The sequence below is a fragment of the Vipera ursinii genome (genome assembly GCF_947247035.1).
Source record: "Vipera ursinii genome assembly, chromosome: 5".
NCBI lineage: Eukaryota > Metazoa > Chordata > Lepidosauria > Squamata > Viperidae > Vipera > Vipera ursinii.
In genome coordinates this window covers 67,037,167-67,064,737 of record NC_139518.1, presented here as the reverse complement: position 1 = coordinate 67,064,737, position 27,571 = coordinate 67,037,167, and the positions used below count along the sequence as shown (strand labels likewise).

Sequence of the window (27,571 nt, the reverse complement as noted above, 5' to 3'; positions counted from 1 at the left end):
TGTGCCTGCTGACACATTTTTAAAAAGGAATAGTCTTAAGAGCAGGGGTGTCAAACTGCCAGCCCGCGGGCTGGATGTGTCATGGCGAAACCATGCCAACCCCATTGCCGGCAATGGAAAAAAAAGTCGCAATACATCACGACACGTCACGGGACGTTGTGAGTTTGACAGTCCTGCCTAAGAGCCTCTTCCTTTGAAACTTATAACTTTGAAAGCTATGTTACAAGCATTGCCAGACATGGCTTCATATGCCAGTGAAGAGGACACAGTTGTATAATGTTTGGTCTTTTTAAAAATGGATTTCTCTGTTAAAATAAAAACAGAAGGATTACTTTACTTCTGTAAAAACTCTGTCTCCCTTAAAGTTGTCTAAAGTTCACCTGAATATCACCAGTCTTTCTCAATCTCTGGGAAGATACTGATAGAAGCAGAGGGTGAGAATAGCAGGGCACATACATGTCATTTTGTAGGAAACAGAGACTAAGAATTGTATATTTTTTTTCTGAACAAACTTTCTCAGAACACTTTTCTAAAGAACAAATTGATGTTACTCAATGCGTTTACCCTCACATCAAGTTGACATTTCCTCTGTGACATTTACCATGCAGTCTTATAATTTAACATCACCTCCGTAGAAAGATGTCTGTAGTTGTTTCTGCAGCTGGGGAACGATACCTATTTAAACTTCTTGTCCTTTCCTTTGGAAGCAGCTCCTATTTGTAAAGTTGCTGGAGACTGAACTACAGACTCTCAATTTCCAGTCCAATCCAATCCAACCCCCAATCCAGACATAGAGTAATAGTAATATATATTTTTCCTTCAAACCAGACTTCTCCTTCAAGACACAAATGACCAGGTTTAAATTATCCTTCTTTTGACACATTATGCAAAGACCAAGCTCTCTGGAGAAGGCTGGGAATTCTGGGAAAGGTAGAAAGAAAGAGAAGAAGAGGATGACCAATAACAAGGTTGTTAGGCTTAGGAAGATCTGAAGAACCAGACTAGAGACAGATGAGTATTGAGAAAATCTATGGGGCCACCAAGAATTGCTAATGATTTGATGGCATATAATTAATTAGTGTTTTTCCCAGGTTTTTTTTGTTCTTGTGAAAATGGAAAACCTGACTTGACTAATGCCATCTGAGGAGATGTGAAATGACAAATAGGCCATGTGTTTTTCTATTGCCTTCGGATCTGAGCATTGACTGCATTAGCTGTCCCAATGATGTAGTTGCAGCAACCCTGTTTTCCCACAGTAATCTGACTACAGGGCTGGCTGTTGGATGATGTATGGGAACTACTTTGAACTTTTCATAGGGCAGCATAACTGCCAAATATTATAACATAAAATATGTCCATGGCAATGAGTGACCTGACCTTCACTGGCCAAGGTTATCCCCTGTGAGTAAACTCATATATTCTAAGAATGAAGTGTGTGTGAAGGGCATTTTTTCACCCATAATTTACTCCTTCTAAAAATTGGCATTTTTGCTGTTCATTTTTCAGTTCCAAAACAATAGCTCTAGCCCAATACGTTTCAGCAAAATAATAATAATTAAAAAATGGATTGTGATATCTGCTTCATCTGGTAAGGATGAAAATCAGGAAGGACTTCTTATGACAGTATTTTCATCCACCGAAATTGACTTTATCAGATATATAAGTTGGTAGGGATGGCTGTTGGATTTATTGCACACATCATAATCCTACATCTTCCATAATGATTATTTCCAGAATTGCAAAAAGAAAAAAAAATACATGGGAGTAAATCCCAGTTGAATGGAGGGGAGTGAAACCTTTTCAGTTAAATTATTAGTCTACAATATTGTGAGGTGACAAAGTAACATAAGCCTGTATCTTAAAAAAACAAGATTGTCAGAACTGGGTTACAAAATTCTGGAGGATCATTAAGACCTCAAGCATTCTGTATCACTTGTCTGCTACTGTATGTAGTGGTTGTCCTGAATTCTGCAATTCAAATCCAATAGCCCCATTAGAGATACTTCTTGCCTTATGTGCCTGCTCATAATCAGTAAACCTATATTGCTTTTTGCAGCCTTGAAAGTCCCAGAGAAACTCCTTTTACTAGAGACAGAGCTTTGCTTTTCTATTCCCCCTTGTACTAAGCAAGATCACCCTTCCTACAGCCTTCCTTCCCCATGATCTTGCAGAGGTCGGTAATGCTGATATTTGCATGTTTTCAAAGGAAACACACTTTTTGGAGCCAGTTATTTTGCATCTCAGATATTATGCACCATCCTGTCCAGCTGACACAAGGAGCCAGCTTGGCCATATCAGTACAAAACAGCTGTGGGCAGCAAACATCAGAAAAGGAATAGCGAACATCATTCACAGAATGCTTCTGGGAAAATCTTTATCACTTAAAGTAGCCCTTACCCTAATCAAAATTCATAGCAACCCTTTAATGGCCATTGTAAACCAAATCCATTCACAGCGAGTTATTGTCAGCGCTGAAAGGAGAAGGCAAAAGAGTGGCGCTTGATGAATATTTTTAACCACGCTATAGGAAGAAATCAAAGTACACGGAACTTCTAATCTCCTGAAAGCTTGTGAAGACATGAAAGTCAAAAACCCTGAATGACTGTGAAGGAACAGCTGCCAGAAGCAGGTATTTCTATTTGCAAGAATGCAACAGAGTCTCCTAAGCATAATTTCTGTTCATGGGTTATACCTACCTATGCCTTTGCATAGTGATTACTTCCATATATAAAAATAAATACTGATTCTAAAATGTAAGTGAATTGTACGCAGCCTGTAAAGCACATGTGGCCCTTGGCCTAAAAATATGTGGCCTGTGTATTTTCATCTATGCTTTGCTAGCTAGTGTGTGTGTGCATTTCCTCCATCTAGCCATTAAGTTGAAAATGTTAATGTTAAAAAAGTTAGGTTAAGCAGGCCTGCCTGCCTCTCTCCCTCCCTCTTCCTCCTCTATAAAAATGGAAATATCTGAAACCATGACAAATATGGAGGGTCAAAGAGCTGCAAACAATATCGTTTCCAGATTCTGTGGGAAAGGAACCTCTGTAATTAGAAACTATTTCTTACTGAGGCATTTTGTCTCCCTTTTATTCCTTGTGTTACAGGAAGACTGTTGAGACAGTTATTAAATGGAAGTGAAAAAGCTTTGATATCTACAGAAGTAAAGCTTGATAATAGTATAACCAAACTTAGAATAGTAGACTTGTATGCAATTGCTCCTCTCACCATTTGCTTAGATTGCATTTTGGGGGGGGGGGGAAGTATTGAATAAAATAAGGAAAAAGATCACTTACTAAAAGCTGCCACACCTCTGCTTTACAGTTGTGTGTATATTCTAAAACAGATGAAAAACGTGAACCTTTTTTTTTGAAGAGACATATAGCTGTTAAAAGGGACACGGTGGCTCAGTGGGTTAGGACGCTGAGCTTGTCGATCAGAAGGTCGGCAGTTTGGCGGGTCGAATCCCGAGTGCCGCATAACAGAGTGAGCGCCTGTTACTCGTCCCAGCTTCTGCCAACCTAGCAGTTCGAAAGCACGTAAAAATGCAAGTAGAAAAATAGGGACCACTGCGGTGGGAAGGTAACAGCGTTCCGTGCGCCTTTGGTGTCTAGTCATGCCGGCCACATGATCACGGAGACATCCTCGGACAAGCGCTGGCTCTTCGGCTTTGAAACGGAGATGAGCACTGGCCCCTAGAGTTGGAAACGACTAGCACGCATGTGTGGGGGAACCTTTACCTTTACCTTTATAGCTGTTAAATGGATGAGACCAAATAACATTTGTAGACAGTTGGGATTCTAAGAGGAATTATGGATTATTTCCTTAGGTTCAGAATAAAAGAAAACAATCATATGGTTGTTTTACATGATCATGGGTTTCCTATCTGTTGATGGCATGAAACCCTGCTGTCAGTTTTCAGTTTTGTCATGTTCAGAGGGACCAAGGGTCACAAACAGGAAGGCTGGTAGCCATGGTTGACCCAATTCTATTTTATAGCATAGGCTGCTTCCATCATGACCTAGGTTCAGTTATATGATATGTAGGAATTTCCTTTAAGGTACATTTCATAACAGTTTTGTTAGGGGAAATTAAAATGGGTCCCGGTGCAAGCTTCTAGGAATATACAATATAATTGTGTTTGTGTGTGGGCTAGGTATTTTGAATGACTGCACTTCTGTTTTCAACTGGTTTTCCTGCTCTACCAATCTTGGAAACTACATACAAGGAGTAGAACATTAATCTGGAGTACTTAAACTTTCTCCTAAATAACCAGGCCGTTGACAAAATTAAAACAGTAAGGCATTAATTAAGAATATTTTAAACCAGGTTCCTGTTTTAATGTGAAGGCTTAAACATGTCTGCTTCTCTTTAGATGCAGAAATTCTTCAACTTGATTTAAATCTTTCTTTCATTATCTATGCCAAAGATAAATGTATAGTGATCGACTGTCATGATTCATGACTTTTTTTTGCAACTGATGTATTATTAGTGAAAGAAAATAAATGAGAGGAATAGACATCCAAGTGAATTAAAGACGTATATTTCTCCATTCTCTATTTGAAAACAGATAGTGAAGTAACCATCATTTTTAATGATTAGAATAACTAGAACAAAGGGCAAAAGGAGTGTTTCCCAAGCTGATCTGGGAGTTATGTTTCATAAGAGGTGCAAAGAATAGAAATAGTTGATTTGGAACTTTAGAAATTTAACTTTAGAAATGTAATGCTTTAGTTTAATAAATATAAAACTGAAAGAATCAATAGAACATGATAAAATTCTAAGTATTTTTTGGCAAACAGATATTCTATGTCATGGTCAATTTTTTAAAATTATATACTCCCCAATATCTTCCCATCCTCATATTTTGTTCATTATTGTTACTGAAGTTGTTATAATTAGCTATTTATTTTTGTACTATTTTAGAATTTTTAAATTATGTAGACTGTATGAGGATTGAAGTGATTAATTAACCATCTAGTAAATGAAAATAACTCAAAATAACCTCTGAAAATCCAGAGTTTGCTTCCGAGAATATGGAACAATAACTATAGAAGTGTAGTTATCAAGCTATAGGATTAGAGTAGTGCTTTAATGGAACACACACGCACGCAAAAGCATAGGTCTTTAATATATTCGATGACATATATCTTCACACATTTAATTGTTTGATTTACATAACCAATTATTCAGGCCAGGACTCAATGTCTACATTTCATCAATTCAAAAATAAATGTTAAAAGCAACAAATAAAACCAGTGGTCCAATTAGAGCTCTATTGCATTTGAATATCAAAGCTAAGAAGAGCTGCAGTACCTAACATGGCCATATGCAGTAGTGGTGCTACAGCATAATAAACAGAGTAGTTCAGAGAAGTAGAATCTGGCTTCCCAGTCTATAATTTCCAAATTCTTGTGAGTTTGCAGAAACTTGCTTTAACTTAGGAAATCACCTGGCTCAATCTATTTATCGGTAGCATCAATCTCTGCATCAATAAACACCCACTTGTGAATGCTAATGTTGAAAATTCATTAATACGACAGCATATAGCCTTGGGAAAGTTAGGAGTGGCAGACGAGCATAAGAAGAAAGAAGGACAAGTTTGATTGTTAGACATTCTGGGGTATTCCTATTCATCCTTCCTATTTAAGACTTAACTGTATGTCACTTGCAACTCCCCAGTGAAGCCTTTCTCCTCTGAGCCAGGAGGATATCAATAATGAAACATGGCAGTTCTGCTTTAATTAGACTGTTTGCTAACGGTGTTAAGACCAAGAAATACTCTATGTTGTCACTACTGGCTTCTGTACTTGCCAGCTCCCTTATGTCTCAGTCATCATATCCTGTAGTTGCAGTCTAGCCAGAGGGAAAGTTCGCTGTGGAAATTCAGAAATCATTATTGCACTAACTGCAACAATAGATTATTTTGGAGACAGGACTTAATAAGAAAAAGCTTAAATCCAAGCCACATTATCTTTTCACCACCTGTTTCTACAAGGTTGTTTTCACTTTTTAAATAGTGTCGAGGCTTTGTGAGAAATCAGTGCTGTCTCCCCAGAGCCTTGCTTCATTTTAGGCTTTTCTTTTTAAAAATCAGTCCTGCCATGTTTTTCATGGGACACGGTGGCTCAGTGGGTTAGGACACTGAGCTTGTCAATCAGAAGGTCGGCAGTTTGGCGGGTCAAATCCCGAGTGCCACGTAACAGAGTGAGCACCTGTTACTCATCCCAGCTTCTGCCAACCTAGCAGTTCGAAAGCACGTAAAAATGCAAGTAGAAAAATAGGGACCACTACGGTGGGAAGGTAACAGTGTTCCATGTGCCTTTGGCATCTAGTCATGCCGGCCACATGACCACGGAGACGTCCTTGGACAAGCGCTGGCTCTTCGGCTTTGAAACGGAGATGAGCACCGGCCCCTAGAGTTGGAAACGACTAGCACACATGTGCGGGGGAACCTTTACCTTTACCTATGTTTTTCATTCTCATGCCTTAGCACTGCTTCCTGGTTCTTGCTATGCTACAATTAAGACCTTTTCATCTCAGGATTCCAAGCTGAATTGTACCTTTGTTATTATACCTTCTGGCTACTAAGTAGCTGAGTAATATAAGACGGCAAATACCACATTATGTTCAAATATGCCTCCAGTTTCTCCAGGCAGATTTCACAAGGCCACTATATTTATATTATTATTTTTCCCGCCTCAAAAAATTAGTATGTGTGATTTCCTATTGTATTCTTAATTACATGAAATTATACAGTATCTTATACAATAACAGGATTATTTTTTCAAAATGATGCGCTTTTGAGCTTCTTTTTTTCCATTTTTTTCTTTTGGTTACTTTTTGAGAACATGTATTTATTATGTATGGATTGTTCTCACTGATCATATCATCACACAGCCAAATCATATTTGGCTATGTAATTTTCTGATGGTGCCCCTGTTCTGGTATCACTTGTGCAAATAATTCAGAAAAAAAGCAACAATTGAAATGAAAAAGACTCTAAGGAAGATAAATGTTTTCCTTGACTCTGCACTCCTCTCTCGTGCTGAAACAAAAATGAGTTTTTTTATTTTATTTTAATTCCATTTATATCCCGCCCTTCTCTGAAGACTCAGGGTGGCTTACAAGCTTAGCAGTAGCCTTCATTCTATGTATATGCCTGCTTATTAGGGCTTTCACACACCCCCAAGCGGCATTATTACAAAGTCAGCTTATTGCCCCCAACAATCTGGGTCCTCATTTTACCTACCTCGGAAGGATGGAAGGCTGAGTCAACCTTGAGCATGGTGGGACTCGAACCTGCACTGATTGCAGGCAGCTGGTGTTACTTAAGGAGGCATTAGCCCACTGCTCCACCAAGGCTTAATATGTAGTATAGTCCAACGAAGCATCCTCTCATTTGACATTTGACGTTTCTGCTGTAATTCATTGGCTTTAGATCATTAAGTAGGATCATTAAGTCACCATGAATTTCCATGTAGGAAATTGAGTGTTCAGCAGGAATTCCTGTTCCTTCAGAAGTATATAACTTTCACTGATTTGAAGTCCAATGCTTGTTGAAGGCTGCACTCAAAGGAAGAGGAGGAGGAGGTGGAGGAGAAGGAGGAGGAGGAGGAGAGAAATAATTCTAACCCAATGTCGACTTGGTGGTTCAAAGAGTTAATAAGGTTTCTTCAACCTCCCAAACTCCAAAAGAAATTTCCTAAAAGTAAAAGTTTTGCTAATATCCTTTATTACAGCGGCTCCCAACCTTTTCTATATCTCACATCCCTAGAATGCTTCTGATATATTCTCGCACCCCTTACAAAAGTTCAAAAATAACGAATTATGCATATATACTATAATTTTGAAACTTCTAAACCCAAGTTTTTGCACCCCCTGGAATATCGTCACACACCCCCAGGGGGCTTGAGCACCCCTGGTTGGGAACCCCTGCTTTACTAAGAGCCAAAAGAAATCTGGAGGTTTTGTTTGTGTTGACAAATGATAGCAAATGTTTTCATTCCTTGTGTTTGATGTGGCATTTGAAGATCTGACTACTAATGTCCAATACTTTCCAGTACTCCTATTTTGACTGTATGCTTTGCTATGCCATGGTTCCGATAGATGAGACCAGAAAAAGCAGAACTCTAAGGCTTCAGCCAAGGTCGTTGCAGTGTTGACATGATCAATATATTAGAAAGTTTAGTCATTAATCACATTCTCCTAAATATATGTGCTCAGATCTCTATTGCTGATGATTTCTTTGCATGGTCTTTTCTGCAGCAAAATAAGATAATGTGATTGGTTCTCATGAGATCCAATTGGTTCTCATGAGATCCCTTTTTTTCCTGTGGAAGAGAGATCCTATTAAGGACCTTTATAAAACAGATAAAGAGAAAAAGTCTAAGACTGTAACAGGAATGGTTATAACTTTCTAAATATTTAATGTTTAATTTTATAATTTTCTAAATGAAAATTAAAGGTAATGTTGAAATAAAAAGTGACTGTGGTATAGAATTCATTTTTTAAAGTGTTTGTCCAATGTTGAGGCTATGTTACTGAGTTTTAGCAAACCCCGAAGATACAAAACTCCTTTTTTGCATTGTAAGATGCACAGTAAGGTTTGTGCTCTTTTTTACAGTGGGGATTATATATTTTATATTTCCTATAAAGCTGATTTTTAAAAAAATGTATTTTCCACTCCATGTTTACATTATAGCCTTTTTTTTACAGCTGCTAGAGAAAGATGACCTTCCAAGAATTTGGATGCTGTTCTTCTAAAAAATTTAAGATGGAAATGTTACCTATTGAATTACCTATTGGATTTTATAAATGGATTTTAACTGTTAATCTGTATTAATTTATTATGGGCACTGTTTAATTACTTTTTAATAATTTTTTATGTTTGTATCTTGTTTTTATGTATTGCCCTGTTCACCGCCCTGAGTCCTTCGGGAGAAGGGCGGTATACAAATTAAATTAATAATAATAATAATAATAATAATAATAATAATAATAATAATAATAATAACAACAACAACAACAACAACAACAACAACAACAACACTATACAATATTTGCAATAATTTTTATAGGACAGCTAATAAATTGTGCACAAATGCTGCTATTTCTTACTCACAAACATTATTAAATACAGTTGTCTAATCTACAGTTCACAAGTATTCCCTGTATTAGCTCTTCCTCAAATTTGGACTTCAGCCCCCAGAAATACAAGCAGAATAGAAAAAGGAGGACAGTCAAGACCAAGGTCTTTAAACTTGGCCCTTTTATGACTTGTGGACTTCAACTCCCAGAATTCCTCAGCCAGGCATATTGGCTGAGGAATTCTGGGAGTTGAAGTCCACAAGTCATAAAAGGCCCAAGTTTGAAGACCCCTGGTCAAGACCAAAGTTCAGATTGCAGCTCAGCTGAGTAGGTCTTTTGATTTCTCATCCCTAACCCACTTTGAAGATACAGTACACTTAGTTTATTGTAGGAAAGATAAATGTAACATAAATGCAATCATAAAGAACAAACCATAGACAGCCCTTATATAAGGAAGAAAGAGAAGACTGAATTCAAGTTCCTTTAAAATATTTTAGAATTTTTTTGGGTGTGGGGGGGAAAGAGATTTTAAATACAATGTTAAACACAATCCTATTTACTGTTAAACAAAGTTCACAATAGTAATTTCTTCTCTGGACTCATATTCAGTCATGTGTGTTCCCGTTTGGACCCATAACAGTAACGTTATATATTTAGCTCCATTTTATTGAATTTCATATTATTCAGGATCATGGATATTCTCCAGGCCATTTCAGTGATGAGGTTGTATTTACAAATATTCACATACTCTTATTTTTTAAAAAAATCAGACAAGAGATTTTAGCTTGCTCAACTTCACATCTCAGAGGAAAAGTTACAAAGAAAAAAAATTAAATATTTCTTGCAAAGATTTTTAATAACCCTTACAGTAATAAACTAAAGAGAATAATCCTATTTTTTTTCCTAAGAAAGCATTCCCCCCAATAAGGATGTTTAAATTAGTTTTTATTCTGATGCCTGTAAACTGAAAGAAAAATTGCCATGATCTGAAATGATAAATTATCCTGAAATAAATCATGCTTATGAGCTAGTTTGGAAATTCAATATTATTTGTGACTGAGTCTCTGTATGTTTAAACTTTCAAAACTCTGATTTGTTATGGAGAGTAGTATATAAAATTTAGATGGGTTTTAAATATATGTTAAATACTTATTTGTGGCAATTATTCTGAGGTTGGACAACTTGTTCTAAATCATGTATTGTGAATGTAGATAGGAAATAATTTATGATAATTGGTTTTGTGGGAATAATATTTATTCATCTATGGATTTATATAAGACTTTAAAAAGATGGGGCAACCTTAGAAATACTTTAATGTCCTGGATTACAGCTGATGAGATTTTTTTATAGTTTTGTCTGTACATACTTCAGGAACACTTCTGAATTAATATAAAATCTCTTATTGTTTAAATTTGTTTCCTCTAGAGAATTCTGTGCAGGTTTGCACTTACTGGCTTTTCAGATAGCACAAACATGAACTGCCAGTTTCAAGAAACCTGTAATTTTGTTACCAGCCATCAATTTATCTTGTTTCTCCAGATGAATTATAGTTGCAGGGTGATTGGAAGAAGCTAATAAAAGAAAAAAAAAGATGAAGAAAGACTGTGAGAGTCAACAAAATTGAGTGAGTCACTGCACTACAGCCTAAGAGTTTGGCTGGATATAAATGCGATAAATATATAAACAAGCCAATAAGATGGTGGTTTAATCTTGGCTTAATAAGATAAAGTACCCTTATGTCTAAATATGCAACTTTCCTCTTCCCCTTCTTACTGGGCCGTGGCCTGTTCGAAAGCGGAAGAAATGGGCAAGCATGAATGGAGGGTGCGTGCGCCACTGACACAAATGGAGCTTTACGCACAGTGGTGGGATTCAAATATGTGAACAACTGGTTCTCTGTGTGGATGCTACTTCTGGAAGTCCATTCTGGGCCTGGGCAACAAAAAATTAGCTACTGATTTTGCTGAAGTGGTGCGAACCAGATGAATCCCACCGCTGTGTACATGTGTGTGTGCTTCTGCCACTCACACACTGGCCTTCCAACTGCCCTTCTGGGCCAGGCCACCAAGCTGGAAAGGTTTGGGGACTGCTGGTTTAGAACAAACCAAAATCATATGCAAACTTCAAGCTCTGGTTTAAGATCTTGGATTATAAGAACAGTTCTGGTGACTCAGGCTACAATTCATTTTAAATATGCTGTTGTCAGAGTAATTAGTCAGATGGCTTTGGGTGCTGATGCACAGGTAAACAGGACACCTTGTTATTGCTTTGCAATTGGTATTTGGAGTATGATACTTCCAACTTGGAGGTAATGTTAAATCTTCAAGAGTCTTGAACCAAGGACATTTTAAGGGTGCTGGTGGCACTTATAAAGACCTTACGTGGCTTGGGCTAAGCTTATCTGAGGGACTATTTTCTCTGTTTAATCTACTTGGGAGGGAATGCTGTAGGTTCCCTTTCACTGAAGTGACAAACCTAGTACACAAATGCATGTCACAGCTGCTGGCAGTTAATGTGCTAGAATGTGCATCTGGAGGAGAAGAAGTGGATACTTCTGGCAATACAGAGCTGTCCCTGAGAAAAGCTCAGATTAAGAGCACCAAACTGAATGGGAGAAGCAGGGAGAGGTTCAGGGTAGCATCTGCCATACACCTCCCCGCTCCCGACTTAACAACTGTTGATAAGAAAAAACAAAAAAATCTGAATAGGGGACACTGCAATATTTGGAGGCAGCAGAATAGAAAAGAAGGAGCTGGAGAAAAATCACAAAATACCAACAAAACTGCTAAGTTTGTAAAGCCGCCCTGAGTCTTCGGAGAAGGGCGGGATATAAATGGAATTAAAATAAATAAATAAATAAAATAAAACCACCATCACTGAATTGAAAAAGGAAGCTTTACTTACATCCTGTGACAATACCTTTAATACTATCAGCAACAACATCTGCCTATCCCAAGCTCTTGAATAAAGAATAAAAATGCCAAATCCAGTTGGCTGACTGTGCAACCATCCCCAGTAATGTATTAAATTTATAGGATGCCCAACTCCTAATGACTCTGAGTAGTTTATAATTGTTAAAGCATTTAAAAAGCGGAAAAGTCCAAAAGGGCACAAAACAGAGATGTAACCATGGCAGAAACACAATTTGAAAATCTCAGCTGAGTATGATGATTGGTGGAGGTCAATATTTATGGTCCCATTTCTTGATAACCATGGCATAGGAAGAATGTATGGCAGCCAGAATTAATTAAATGAAAGAATTTTTTGTTTGTTTCTATGAAACTTAACAGGATTAGTTATAAATAAAAGGTTTAAAATAGTGGTTCACCTGTATGAATTATTGCTATCTAGATTAATTGTAAGCACATACTGTATGAAAAGAGGAATTCATAACTTGTGTTTTCCAGTGAACAATTATAATGAAAGGACCAGGTACTGATGTGTGGAAAAATGTGTAATATTCTGAATGAATGCAATCCTATTAATTATTTTAATAAGTAGTCTACATGTGACATGAGTAGATGGGTGGGAACGAGGTAAGTGCATATAGAAAAAGTGATAGGGCCATTGGAGACCCAAGAGTGTAAATGCCAGAGCTGATGGTTTCGTAAGCATTTTGTTTAGAAAAAAAAGTCTGTTTCAAACACATCATTTAAGCATCTCTGATTATGCACACATTTGACAGTCTAATGAATGTAAAAGCATGACTAATTTACTTATCTATAATGAAAGATTAAGGGAATTAGTCAAGGATGCAAAGGTGATCAGAGATTCTGAATGCATGACAGACATACTATGATTAGATAGTGTAAAGCAGAGGTGCCAAACTCGCAATGTCATGTGACGTGTCACAACATATCACAACTTTTTTTCCATTGCTGGCAATGGGGTGGGCACGGTTTCAGCATGATGCATCCGGCCCGTGGACCGCAGTTTGACACCCCTGGTGTAAAGGGTGAATCTTGGGGATAGAAACACAAGGGAAAAAAGTGAAAAGAATACGTAGAAGTTTAGGAAGAAAAAATATACAGTAGGACAAATAGTAAAATATATTAGAAGAATATCAGATGTTCCAAACTTGGACCTCCCATGTGCCAGTCAGGATCTCAATACTAAAGATTATTAAATGGTTTTATGTATTTTGGAATATATAAATAATTCTAAAATTAATAATGAATAATTGCAATTTCTTACATTACATTTGAATCTAATAGTACACATGACAGTGAAATCATTCAAAGTTGAAAGTTCATGGGAAATTTAGCAGAAAAATATGGAAAGGTAACGAGATGCAAAACAACCAAATAAGAAATCAAATGAGAAATGAAAAGCTGATAGGCTATGTAAAATTGTGTCAGAGGGTTTGAGAAAGACATATCACTATATATCTCCAGTGTTCCAAATTGGATTCCTTTTTCCAATTAAACATATTGGATATATTTCTTCTTGCACATCATGGCAAAAGAATACATGGGACCCAACAATTTTGATTTCTAAATGTATTTGCTGCAGGTTTGACAACTTTCAGTAAAAAGCAATATAAAGGTAAAGGTAAAGGTTCTCCCGCACATGAGTGCTAGTCGTTTCCAACTCTGGTGCTTATCTCTGTTTCAAAGCCGAAGAGCCAGCGCTTGTCCGAGGACATCTCCGTGGTCATGTGGCCGGCATGACTAGATGCCAAAGGCACACGGAATGCTGTTACCTTCCCACCGCAATGATCCCTATTTTTCTACTTGCATTTTTACGTGCTTTAGAACTGCTAGGTTGGCAGAAGCTGGGGCTAGTAACAGGTGCTCACTCTGTTATGCGGCACTCAGGATCCAACCCGCCAAACTGCCGACCTTCTGATTGACAAGCTCAGCATCCTAACCCACTGAGCCACCGCCTCCCTAAAAAGTAATATACATTACTATAAATTGAAGCTTAAAATTAAAATTTAAAATGTAGAATGATTGTAAAAGTTTTCCCTTAAATTTCACTATTGATACACAAATTAACATCCCAATATCAATTAAGAAATTATATTTTGTTGTATTAAAATTGCATAGGAAGTTATTTAATTTTATACTTAGCAATAGCACTTAGACTTATATACTGCTCCATAATGTTTTACAGCACTCTCTGAATGCTTTACAGCACTTTCTTTACAGCAGGGGTGTCACATGACGTGTCACGATGTATCACGATTTTTTTGCCATTGCCGGCAATGGGGTGGGAGCGGTTTTGCTATGATGCATCCAACCTGCAGGCTGGCAGTTTGACATTCCTGGTTTACAGAGAGTCAGCATATTGTCTCCAACAATCTAGGTCCTCATTTTATCAACCATGGAAGAATGGAAGGCTGACTCAACCTTGAGCCCCATCAGGATCAAACTCCAGACTGTGGGCAGAATTAGTCTGTAGTATTGCATTCTGATCACTGTACCACCAAGGCTCCTTGATCTATACTTGATCTTATGCTATCAATTTCCCACTTAATCTTTCAGAAAACTAAATAAGGATCAAACTATATAAAATATCCACAAATATCTTAACTAACCCCCAACCTCCTTATGTTGGTTTTTGATCATAATAAAGACTTGATTGATATTTTAAATACTATTATCAAAGCTCATATGCTTGCCACATTTATTTGTAATGTAAAAGTGCAGTAACAGACAAAATTCTCAAGTACAAAAATAGCTAACTATATGCAAGAAAAACACCCCTGCACAAAGCTTATGTGTAATATGTTCTAACCAAATGTACATAGAATTCAATACAATAATTATTTGTTATAACTAGTAAGGACTTTAATTTTAGGTGAAGGAAAACAAAATTATGTGATACAACATCACTTTTTTAGGTTAGGAAGCATGCAATGTTTATTTCAGAAATTAATTATTCAATCCTTTTTTTAAAAAAAATTGTTAGCCAGTGGTTTTAAATTGCCAAGGTTGGACAGCCATGCTTTAAAATCTCACTTGTTTCTGACTTGTTAAAAATTAAAAAAACAAAAATGTTCTTTCCTCACAAACGATGTTTATTAACTGGCTTTAATCTGTGATAAAATGCTTAAATAATGAAATTCAGAAGTCTCTGTCTCTCTGTGTGTACTAATGTAATAGAAAAGACAATTTGCCACATATATGTGGCAAATTGCCTTTCCTATTGCATTTGTGTGCATTAATAATTTAATATATGCTTGAAGATATCCTAGCTTAGCTGAAGTTATAAATATGGTTTTGGACCCTGCTGACACATAAAACTTCTGGCAGTTTTACTTATTAAAGAAACACAACATATGTCACAGACCAAAAAACAGAAAATTATCGGCAGATGAGATGCAAATCTTTTTCAGGTTATTTTTTCTCAATCCACACACCCACAAACACACAAGCTCACATACTGTTAACTGCAATAGAAGCTTCAGGCCTATGTGTGTCTCTTGGCTCATAATGAGGAAAAAATGCAGAGGCAAAGCTTGTCGGAAGCTTTTGAAGAAACCGTAATCTTGTAAATCACCAAGTCCAGGGGGCACTATTGAAGAACACCATTCAAGTTTTTTTTTAAAAAATTCCATTTATATCCCGCCCTTCTCCGAAGACTCAGGGCGGCTTACAAGTTTAGCAGTAGCCTTCATTCTATGTATATGCCTGCTTATTAGTGCTTTCATACACCCCCCAAGCGGCATTATTACAAAGTCAGCTTAATTGCCCCCAACAATCTGGGTCCTCATTTTACCTACCTCGGAAGGATGGAAGGCTGAGTCAACCTTGAGCCTGGTGGGACTCGAACTTGCACTAATTGCAGGCAGCTGGTGTTACTTAAGTGAGTCTCGAAGAACCAGGTTGTTCTTCTAACTCAGTGGTCTTCAAACTTGGCAACTTTAAGACTTATGGACTTCAACTCCCAGAATTCCTTAGCCAGCCCTGCCAAGTTTGGAGACCCCTGTTCTAACTGGTCCAGATCAGTGCCATGTTTCAATTCTTGGAGTGTATTTTTTTTTATGCAGAATCAGCCTGAAGAACTTTTTTTGCTAACTCTTGAGCCCAATCTCTCCCATTACTCTTCACTTGAATAGTCACATCAACTGGCAGCCCAGCGAAAGGGCTAATGTTAATTAAAGGGCTCACTAGTAGGAATTATTATTATTATTATTATTATTATTATTATTATTATTATTATTATTATTATTATTATTATTATTATTATTATTATTATTATTTATATACTGCCCTTCTCCCGTAGGACCCAGGGTGGTTCACAAGGCAATTAAGACAATATAACAATACAAAAGTTAATAACAAATTAAAATAAAATAAATTATCCTTGATTAAATCTAAAACCCTTAACTCTAATTAAAAACCCCAATTACAATAGGTTAAAAATTAAAAGTTCTCAGTCCTGGCCGGAAAGCTCAAAGAGCCAGGTCTTCAGGTCCCGGCGGAACGAACGAAAATCTGGGGCAGTCCTGAGCTCTACGGGTAACTGGTTCCAAAGGGCAGGCGCACCCACAGAGAAGGCCCTCCCCCTGGGTGTCGCCCTCTGGCAATCCTTGACCGGCGGTACCCTGAGGAGGCCCTCCCTGTGGGAGTGCACAGGACAAAGGGAACTTGATGCCGGCAGCAGGTGTTCCCTCAGATATCCCGGACCCAAGCCATTTAGGGCTTTATAGGTCATCACCAGCACCTTGAATCTCACCCGGAGGGTAACCGGAAGCCAATGCAGCTCGCAGAGCAGAGGTGTTACATGGGAGTATTGGGGAGCCCCCATCACAACTCACACGGCTGCATTCTGCACCAGCTGAAGCCTCTGGGTGGTCCCCAAGGGCAGCCCCATGTAGAGAGCATTGCAGTAGTCCAATCGGGAGGTCACGAGCACATGAGTGACTGTGTGCAGGGCATCTCAGTCCAGGTAGGGCCGCAACTGGCACACCAGGCGAACCTGGGCAAAGGCAATGCAGTCATGGATTCTTTGGCTGATTCTGGCTGTGACATCAAATGAGACCATGATTTCGTCCTCATCTATAGTCACATCCCTGATTGTTTGAAGACACTGTAGTGGACAGTTAATAGAATGTTCGCTCCCTCTTGTGAGATGCCCAAGCTTTTTTGTTAGTGCTTTTGCAATGTTGTATGTAGGGATCCCTGGTAGAGTTATGTCTGGACAGAGGGGTATGCCAGGTTTGTGTAGAAGCGTGTGAGGATAGATCCACTGCTTCTCATCCATGACTGCATTGCTTCAGAGTACAAGTGACTTAATTGAATACATGATCAAAACACCCAGGATTATGGATCTCATAAACCTCTGCTTAACTACCTACTTTTAATTTGATGGCCTCATTTACCAACAAATTAAAGGAACACCTATGGGATTACCGCTTTCAGAAATTATAGCGGAGGTCATCATGCAATGTCTAGAAACCATAGCACTTCCACAAATAGAACCGAAAATTTGGATCAGATCTGTAGATGGCGCCTTCACCATAATAAAAAAGGACCAATTAGAGAACATCCGCAGAACCATCAGTAACATTTTTAAAGGAATCCAGTTTCCTAGAGAAGAAGCAAACAACAACTTGCTACCCTTTGTGGACATCCTGATCAGCAGAGAATGCAATGGCAAACTAAATTTGCAAGTCTACAGAAAAACCACTCATACTAACCAGGTGCTCCACTATCAAAGCGACAACCCAACTGCCACAAGAGAAGCTGTGTAATGACTTTATTTAATTGAGCCCAAACACACTGCAGCAACGCAGAACAGTAGAAAAAGGAAATAGAGCATCTATACAACACATTACAACAAAATGGATACCCACACAATTTCATCAAAAAGTCCCTGACCATCAAACCAATACAGCAAAACCAACACAAACTCTAAAGAGAATTACAGTGCCATACATCAAGAATATCCCAGAAATTGCTAATGGACTACTACAACCACATGGAATCAGTATAGCACACAAGCCAACTAAAGCCCTTCAGAACATCCTAATCAAACCAGAAGATCCAGCAACCCCAGAAATAAAAACAGGAGCCATCTACAACATACAATGTAAGAACTGCAACAATCATATGTAGCAGAGCTCCCCAACGTTTCCGGGTTGGCGGTCCATAGGGAAAGGGAGGAGCAGGGAAATGTGTTTGTGTGTGCATGCACAAATGGGCGTACACATGGTGGCAGCACTAGCACCCACCCACATGCGCAAGTGGGCCATGCACACCTATGGCGGTGCTGGCACCTGCCCTCATGTGTAAGCGGGCCACTAGCGCCTTCCTGCATGTGCAAGTGGGCCACTAGTGCCCGCCGGCATGCACAAATAGGTCGCTATTACCTGTGTGATGCTGGTGGTGGCACTAGCACTCCCACACATGCACAAACAGGGCCACTAGTGCCTGCAAGGTGGTGCTAGTGCAAGTGAGGGGGTGCATGCACATGTGCACACACTCACCAGCCATTCCTGTGGCCTGGTAGCCAACAGGCCGCAGCCCGGTACTGGGCTGCGGACCACAGGTTGGATAAGTAGGACAGACAGGCAGAAGAGTGGCAGAATGCATCCATGAAGAACAACTGGCAGTCAAAAGGCATGATGAAAATTCTTTAATTTCACAACATATAGACAGATTTAACCATAGTTTCAAATGGGAAAATGTGACAATCCAAAATCCAAAAATGCCAGGGAATTTCTAGAAGCCTGGCACTCTGACAAATCAGCCATCAATAGGTACATAGATATTTACAACATCTATAGACTATGCAAAAGAGACAATCAAGCAGCCCAAAAGAGAAATAGATTTGCCATCATGTTTGCTATCATGTACATTAAATGATATGTAAAATGATGTTTGATTTATTTATAATTCATTATAAAATGTATATGCAGCCTGATTCCTAACAAATTAGACTTAATCCAATTAATATTATTACCAGTATATTCTGCTATATAACTGCAAAATGCTTGGTAGTGACCTTGCATAATTATCAAGTATTATAATATCATTGCATATAAGAACAACTTATATTCAGTATCAAGATTCGTAGACATAATTGTGCTAGATTAGCCTATTTAATACAAACCAGAATAAAGCCATGCATGCACATATACCAATGGTTTTCTTCTTGTATGACCCAAAAGCTTATATACTATATGTCTAATACTTCAGCATTTAAATTCTAAGCTTTTTCCTTCTAATTTTCTGAGTCAATGAAGACATGGCCTTTCTCTTGGCGGCTTAGGAAAGGACCTGATCTACTCTGACTTAATGGTTCCCTCTAGTTTGGCCTCATTAGCTTTAATCTTTAGATCTTCACACTGTTCAAGGTTATTTTCTTCCCTCTATATTTCTGTATTTCCGAAAGTGCCATGTTAAATTATTATGAGAGAATAAGGAAGATATATTTTACGGAACATTTTCAGTCAGAATGTAAAGTAATCAGTATTTTCTATTTACTGCCAAGCTTGTATTTCTTAATCATCTACTGAATATGTGTTTCGGCTTACAACTCTAATTTCAAATGCTTTTGACTGCATAACTGCAGGAAAGCAAGTCAGAAGATGGTGCCACGTTTGAGCCATTGTGTCATTCAGAAGTGCATTGTTCTTTCAGGATAGTAAAAGGAAAAGAGGAGAAAAATACTTCAATTCTTTCAAGATTTGGTTAATGGAACCTTACAATAAAGATGGATTTAGCAATCATAGTTGTGCTTCTACCTTAAAGGGCCAACAGGAAGTCTGGTACAAGATGTCTACCAGTTATTAAAAACACTTGCAGATTATCTACCATTTACTGCAGAAGGGTGATGTACTATGACTTGTTAAATTAATTTACTGTACTTGGAATTTACTCCCCTCCCAAATCCTGAAAAACAATCCCAGCAACACAATGCTGGAAGGTATAAATGAGGTGAAAACTCATGCTTGCTTTACAGCAGGGGTCTTCAAACTTGGCCCTTTTATGACTTGTGGACTTCAACTCCCAAAATTCCTCAGCCAGCGTGCCTGGCTGAGGAATTCTGTTGGTTAAAGTCCACAAGTCATAAAAGGGCCAAGTTTGAAGACCCTTGCTTTACAGGCTGTGGGTTGCCATCAGAGGAATGGTCAAAAGAACTAGAGATTAGAGATCTAAGTGCTGTTTTTAAGGTCTTCATGATGAACATTGCGTACAATTGTTCAGATGTCTTCCAGAAGGCACTTAAATGAATAAGAAATACTGCCGATTTTGGTTGGACACCAGGAAAAAATTCTTAACAGTATGAGTTGTTCAACAGTGAATCAGAGTTCCTTAGACGATAGTGAACTCTCCTTTGCTGGAGACATTTAAACAGATTGGATGAGATTGTATAGTTGTGGATTACTCTACAGGGCAGGGACTAAATCAGGTTTATTAAGGTTGCCCAGGTTAAGAAATGTGGACTTCAGCTCCAAAACTCCTGGAGCACTGGGGAACTACCAGAAGACTGGAAAAGAACTGATGTGGTTCCTCTCTTCAAAAAAGGGGGGAAAAACAGACCCAAGAAACTACAGACCAATCAGCCTAACAGCAATACCTGGGAAGATACTGGAAAAGATAATAAAAAAACAGATCAGTGAACATCTAATAACAAGTAAAGTAATAACTAAGAGTCAGGATAGGTTTCTTAAAAACAGATCATGCCAAACTAATCTTATTTCATTCTTTGACAAAGTGACTAAATTAGTAGAACAGCGAAATGCTGTGGACATAGTATACTTAGACTTCAGCAAGGCATTTGACAAAGTAGATCACAACCTACTTCTTAAAAGGTAAAGGTAAAGGTTCCCCCGCACATGAGTGCTAGTCGTTTCCGACTCTAGGGGCCGGTGCTCATCTCTCTTTCAAAGCTGAAGAGCCAGTGCTTGTCCGAGGACGTCTCCGTGGTCATGTGGCCGGCATGACTAGACGCCAAAGGCGCACGGAACACTGTTACCTTCCCACCGTAGTGGTCCCTATTTTTCTACTTGCATTTTTACGTGCTTTCGAACTGCTAGGTTGGCAGAAGCTGGGACGAGTAACAGGCACTCACTCTGTTATGCGGCACTTGGGATTTGACCTGCCAAACTGCCGACCATCTGATCAACAAGCTCAGCATCCTAACCCACTGAGCCACTGTGTCCTACTTCTTAGTAAGCTAGAAAAAAGTGGGATAGATAGCATCACCATCAGATGAATTTGTAACTGGCTGACAAACCATAGTCAATGAGTAGTCCTTAATGGTACTACGTCTACATGCAATAAGATACCACAAGTTTCCGTCAGAAGCCCCAGTACTCTTCAATATCTTCATAAATGACTTAGATGAGGAAATAAAGGGGAAACTTATCAAATTTGCAGATGATATTAAGCTGGCAGGAGTAGCCAACATACTAAATGATAGGCTCAAGACCCAGATGGATCTTAACAGACTTGAACACTGGGCCCCATCTAACAAAATGAAATTCAATGTGGAGAAAAGCAAAGTCTTACACTTAGGCAAACCAAACCAAAAGTACATATACAGATTGGGTGAAACCAGGCTTAATAGCAGTAGCTATGAGAGAGATCTTGGAGTCTTAGTGCACAATCAATTAAATAAGAGCTAACAGCATGCGGCAGCAGCCCCAAAAGCCAATGCAATCCTAAATCGCATTAACAGAGGGATTCAATCAAGATCACGTGAGGTACTAATACCACTCTATAAAGCCTGAGGAAGACCACAGTTAGAATACTGCAACCAGTTTTGGTCACCAGACTCTAAAAAAGTGCAGAGAAAAAGAGCAACAAAGATGATTACGGGACTGGAAGATAAAACATACGAAGAATGGTTACAGGAACTGGGCATGGTTAGCCTAGTGAAGAGAAGGACCAGGGAAGACATGATACCAATGTTCCAATATTTGAGGGGCTGTCACAGAGAGGAGGGGAGCAACCTATTTTCCAAAGCACCTGAGGCCAAACAAGGAATAATGGATGAAAACTGATCAAGGAGAGATTCAACATAGAAATAAGGAGAAATTTTCTGACAGTGAGAGCAATCAATCAATGGAACAGATTGCCCTCAGAAGTTGTGGGACCTTCATCACTGGAAGCTTTCAAGAAGAGACTGGACTGCCATCTGTCAGAAATGGTGTAGTGTCTCCTGCTTGGGTAGGGGGTTGTTATTCTGTTATTTAACTCGCAGAATTTCCAGCTGGCTGGAAAATTCTGGGAATTGAAGTCCTCACATCCTAAAATTGGCAAGGTTGAGAAACAATGGACAAAATGATTGCAGGCTTGTCAAACTTGCAACATCACGTGACATTGTGTGATGTTTTGTGACTTTTCCCCAATTGCCGGCAATAGGGTGGGCGCAGTTTCGGCGTGATGCATCTGGCCTGCGGGCCGGCAGTTTGACATGCCTCGATTAAGGTCTCTTCTAACACTTAAATTCTATGATTATCTTATATATCATTCATGACCCATCTTTATTCTGTTTGCTGTATTGATTTTACCCACAAGATATCTTTTCATTCGCTATAAACAATTTTTCCCACTTTAAACATTAGAAACTGAGAAGAAAAGATACAGATTGCCAAGGTTAGCCTTGAAAATGAAGAGGATTCCATCCACCTCTAAATATTCTATTCATTTCTCTGTATATTGATTGTAATTACCTTTCTTAATATGCAGCCACCAAACAACAGCTTGAAAGAAAATGGCATCATTTTAAGGGAAAATTGGTTTTGAGGAATGGATCCAAGTAAAAATTTGTTATAATTAAACCCAACTGTCATTTTACAATAAAACTTTATTTTCTGATGGATTGTAGAAAGCTTCAGATTAGATATCACTAAAGAAATATGACACAAAGGATATTGATCCAAAAGAGCCTTCAAAATCTCAGTCTATCCTGAAATGTTTAAATTCTATTTCAAGAGAATACATATATGAAACTAAATCATGCCAAAACATATAAAAAAGTGGGGATGTTGCAGCTTCCTCTAAATTTTAAAATCCATTCTAGCTCTAAATATTTTGGCAAATTTCTTTTTTTTGCACAGTAGTATTATTGTATTTTGGGGGATCTATAAATATTATGCTTTCTACATCTTTCTTTGCATTACATGTAAGCTTAAAGGAAAATATATACTATAGGGTTAAAATTGTCATTTTTAAGTGTTAACTACAACATTATTTGAAGGCTTAATGAATCCTGCAAAGTTAATTAAGATTTTGTGAATTTTTTCCATCATGCTTAAAACATAAAACCTTGCTCTTATCTCTAGCCTTGGGTGTAGTAAGACTCTTTTGCTTTTATTTGTTGTTGTTGTTGTTAGTTGTGAAGTCGTGTCCGACCCATCACAACCCTATGGACAACGTTCCTCCAGGCCTTCCTGTCCTCTACCATCTTCTGGAGACCATTTAAGCTCATGCCTACTGCTTCAGTGACTCCATCCAGCCACCTCATTCTCTGTTGTCCCCTTCTTCTATTGCCCTCAATCTTTCCCAGCATTAGGCTCTTCTCCAGTGAGTCCTTCCTTTTCATTAGGTGGCCAAAATATTTGAGTTTTAGTTTCAGGATCTGGCCTTCTAAAGAGCAGTCAGGGTTGATCTCCTCTAGGACTGACCGGTTTGATCGCCTTGCAGTCCAAGGGACTCGCAGGAGTCTTCTCCAGCACCACAGTTCAAAGGCCTCAATTCTTTGGCGCTCAGCCTTTTTTATGGTCCAGCTTTCATTGCCATACATTGCAACTGGGAAGACCATAGACTTGACTATACACACTTTTGTTGACAGGATGATGTCTCTGCTTTTTAATGTGCTGTCTAGATTTGCTATGGCTTTCCTCCCCAGGAGCAAGCGTCTTTTAATTTCTTGGCTACAGTCCCCATCTGCAGTGATCTTGGGGCCCAGGAAAATAAAATCTGTCACTACCTCCATTTCTTCCCCATCTATTTGCCAGGAATTGAGAGGGCCGGATGCCATGATCTTGGTTTTCTTAATGTTAAGTTTCAATCCATGTTTTGCACTCTCCTTCTTCACCCGCAACAAGAGGCTCTTTAGTTCTTCTTCACTTTCTGCCATTAGAGTGGTATCATCTGCATATCTTAGGTTGTGGATATTTCTTCCGGCAATCTTAATTCCAACTTTTGATTCATCTAGCCCTCCCTTTCTCATGATGTGCTCTGCATATACGTTAAACAGGCAGGGCAACAGTATACAGCCTTGCCGGACTCCTTTCCCAATTTTGAACCAATCAGTGGTTCGGTGTCCAGTTCTCACTGTTGCTTCTTGGCCCACATATAGGTTTCTCAAGAGACAAATAAGATGGTTTGGTACGCCCATCTCTTTAAGAACTTGCCACAGTTTGTTGTGATCCACACAATCAAAGGCTTTGGCATAGTCAATGAAGCAGAAGTAGATGTTTTTCTGGAACTCTCTAGCTTTCTCCATGATCCAGCGTATATTGGCAATTTGATCTCTAGTTCCTCTGCCTCTTCAAAATCCTGCCTGTACTTCTGGTAGTTCTCGGTCCACATACTGCTGGAGTCTAGCTTGTAGGATTTTAAGCATAACTTTACTAGCATGTGAAATGAGTGCAATGGTGCGATAGTTTGAACATTGTTTGGCACTGCCTTTCTTTGGAATTGGAATGTAAACTGTTCTTTTCCAATCCTGTGGCCACTGTTGAGTTTTCCAAATTTGCTGGCAAATTGAGTGTAGCACTTTTACTGCATCGTCTTTTAAGATTTTGAATAGCTCAGCTGGAATACTGTCACCTCCACTAGCTTTGTTGTTGCTCAGCTTTTCTAAGGCCCACTTCACTTCACATTCTAGGATGTCTGGCTCGAGGTCAGTGACCACCTCATTGTGATTATCAGGGACGTTAAGCTCATTCTTGTATAGTTCTTCTGTGTAATTTTGCCACCTCTTCTTAATCTCTTCTGCCTCTGTTAGGTCCCTGCCATTTTGGTCCTTTATCATGCCCATTTTTGCATGAAACGTTCCCTTCATCTCTCAAATTTTCTTGAAAAGATCTCTGGTCCTCCCTATTCTATTGTTTTCTTCTATTTCTTTGCACTGTTCATTTAAGAAGGCATTCTTATCTCTTCTAGCTATTCTCTGGAATTCTGCGTTTAATTGGGCGTATCTTTCTTTTTCTCCCTTGCCTTTCGCTTCCCTCCTTTCCTCAGCTTTTTGCAAAGCTTCCTCAGACAGCCATTTTGCTTTCTTGCATTTCTTTTTCTTTGGGATGGTTTTAGTTGCTACCTCTTGTACAATGTTGCGAACCTCTGTCCATAGTTCTTCAGGCACTCTGTCTATCAGATCTAATTCCTTAAATCTATTTGTCACCTCTACTGTATATTCAACAGGGATATAATTTAATTCATACCTGAGTGGCCTAGTGCTTTTTCCTACTTTCTTCAGTTTAAGCCTAAACTTTGCAATGAGAAGCTCATGGTCAGAGCCACAGTCAGCTCCTGGTCTTGTTTTTACTGACTGTATAGAGCTCCATCTTTGGCTGCAGAGCATATAGTCAATCTGATTTCTGTGTTGACCATCTGGTGATGTCCATGTGTAGAGCCGTCTCTTGGGTTGTTGGAAAAGAGTGTTTGCTATGACCATCGTATTCTCTTGACAAAATTCTATCAGCCTGTGCCCTGCTTCATTTTGTACTCCAAGGCCAAACTTGCCTGTTATTCCAGTTATCTTTTGGCTTCCTACTTTAGCATTCCAATCCCCCATGATGATAAGGACATCATTTTTTGGTGTTAATTCTATAAGGTGCTGTAGGGCTTCATAGAACTGGTGAATTTCATCCTCTTCAGCACTGGTGGTTGGGGCATAGACTTGGACTACTGTGATATTGAATGGTTTGCCTTGGATTCGAACTGAGATCATTCTGTCATTTTGAGGATTGTATCCCAGTATTGCTTTTCCTACTCTTTTATTGACTATGAAGGCTACTCCATTTCTTCTGAGGGATTCTTGCCCGCAGTAGTATACCTGATGGTCATCTGAATTAAATTCACCCATTCCTGTCCATTTTAGTTCGCTGATACCTAAGATGTCGATGTTCAGTCTTGTCATCTCTTGTTTGACCACGTCCAGCTTTCCTTGATTCATGGATCTTACATTCCAGGTTCCTATGGAGAGAAAATCTTTACAGCATCGGACTTTCCTTTCACCACCAGATACAGCTGAGCGTCCTTTCGGCTTTGGCCCAGTCGCTTCATTCTTTCTGGTGCTACTAGTACTAGCCCTCTGTTCTTCTCCAGTAGCATATTGGACGCCTTCCGACCTGAGGGGCTTATCTTCCAGCGTCATATCGTTTTGCCTTTTGGTACTGTCCATAGGGTTTTCATGGCAAAGATACTGGAGTGGGTTGCCATTTCCTTCTCCAGTGGATCACGTTTTGTCAGAACTCTCTGCTATGACCTCTCCGTCTTTGGTGTCCCTGCATGGCATAGCTCATAGCTTCATTGAATTACGCAAGCACCTTCGCCACGACAAGGCAGTAATCCATGAAGGGGATAAAACCTTATGAGTTTGCTATTATGAACAGTGAGAAAAGTTACCTGTGCAATATATAGATATTTATATATTGCAAGTTTTATTTAAGAATAATAAATATTGCAAGCACGTACATCTTTTTAAAGGGAAATATACTGAGATAAGTAAGTACACAACTGCTAAACTCAATATTTATATAGGGAAACTAATTTTTTAAAGGTTGATGTTTGGATTTGTGGAAGGCCAACTGCCCTGAAATAACACAAATAAAGTGTCACTGACGTCTGAGAAAGCCAAACCAACCTGGTATGTACACCTTCCCTAAGAGCCATGGTAGTACAGTGGTTAGAAAGCAGTATTGCAGGCTAATTCTACTGACTGCCAACTGCCAGCAGTTCATCAGTTCGATTCTCACTGGCTCAAGGTAGACTCAGCCTTCCATCCTTCCGAGGTTGGTAAAATGAGAACCCAGTTTGTTGGGGCAAATATGTTGACTAAACTGATTAGAGATGGCTGTAAAGCACTGTGAAGTGTTATATAAGCCTAAGTGATATTGCTATGTAGTCTAATGAAGATAACCAGCAATCTTACAGCACTTGCATGTAAAACTATTGGTGACCAAGCTAGCCGCTGACCACACAATCTTGGTCATATGTCTTCCATTCCTTTTTCTCCTGACTCACAATCTCAAGGCTGCTAACAAAGGAAAATGGATATTTATGCTAGTGGTCACCATCTGCACTTCCTCTACTTGTACCAAAGCTACCTGGGGAATTCTGGGATATGAAGTCTACACATGTTAAAGTTGCTAAGTTTGAAAAGCACTGTGCTAGAAGTACAGCTCTTCTCCAGCCCTAAATCTCATTCATAACCCATCAGATGTTGCTTTTACTTCTGCACCTTAGAAAATTCTAGCCTTGGACTTCCGGTGGCTGCGCGGCGCCGGAGACAGCCTTCCCGGGCTGCCCGCGGCTCAGCTGAGAAATTTTCGCCCGAAACAGCACCGATCAGC

The 27,571-nt window shown here is 38.9% G+C and overlaps 1 long non-coding RNA gene across 1 annotated transcript in view; it reads left to right on the top strand.

The window, feature by feature from the left end:
* Nucleotides 1-10,667: 10,667 nt before the first annotated feature.
* The window catches only part of LOC310641564, a 74,942-nt gene continuing 58,038 nt past the window's right edge, over nt 10,668-27,571 (top strand). Inside the window, exon 1 of the long non-coding RNA XR_014492760.1 lies at nt 10,668-10,711. This is a non-coding gene — a long non-coding RNA (uncharacterized lncRNA). The remainder of the gene's footprint in view (nt 10,712-27,571) is intronic.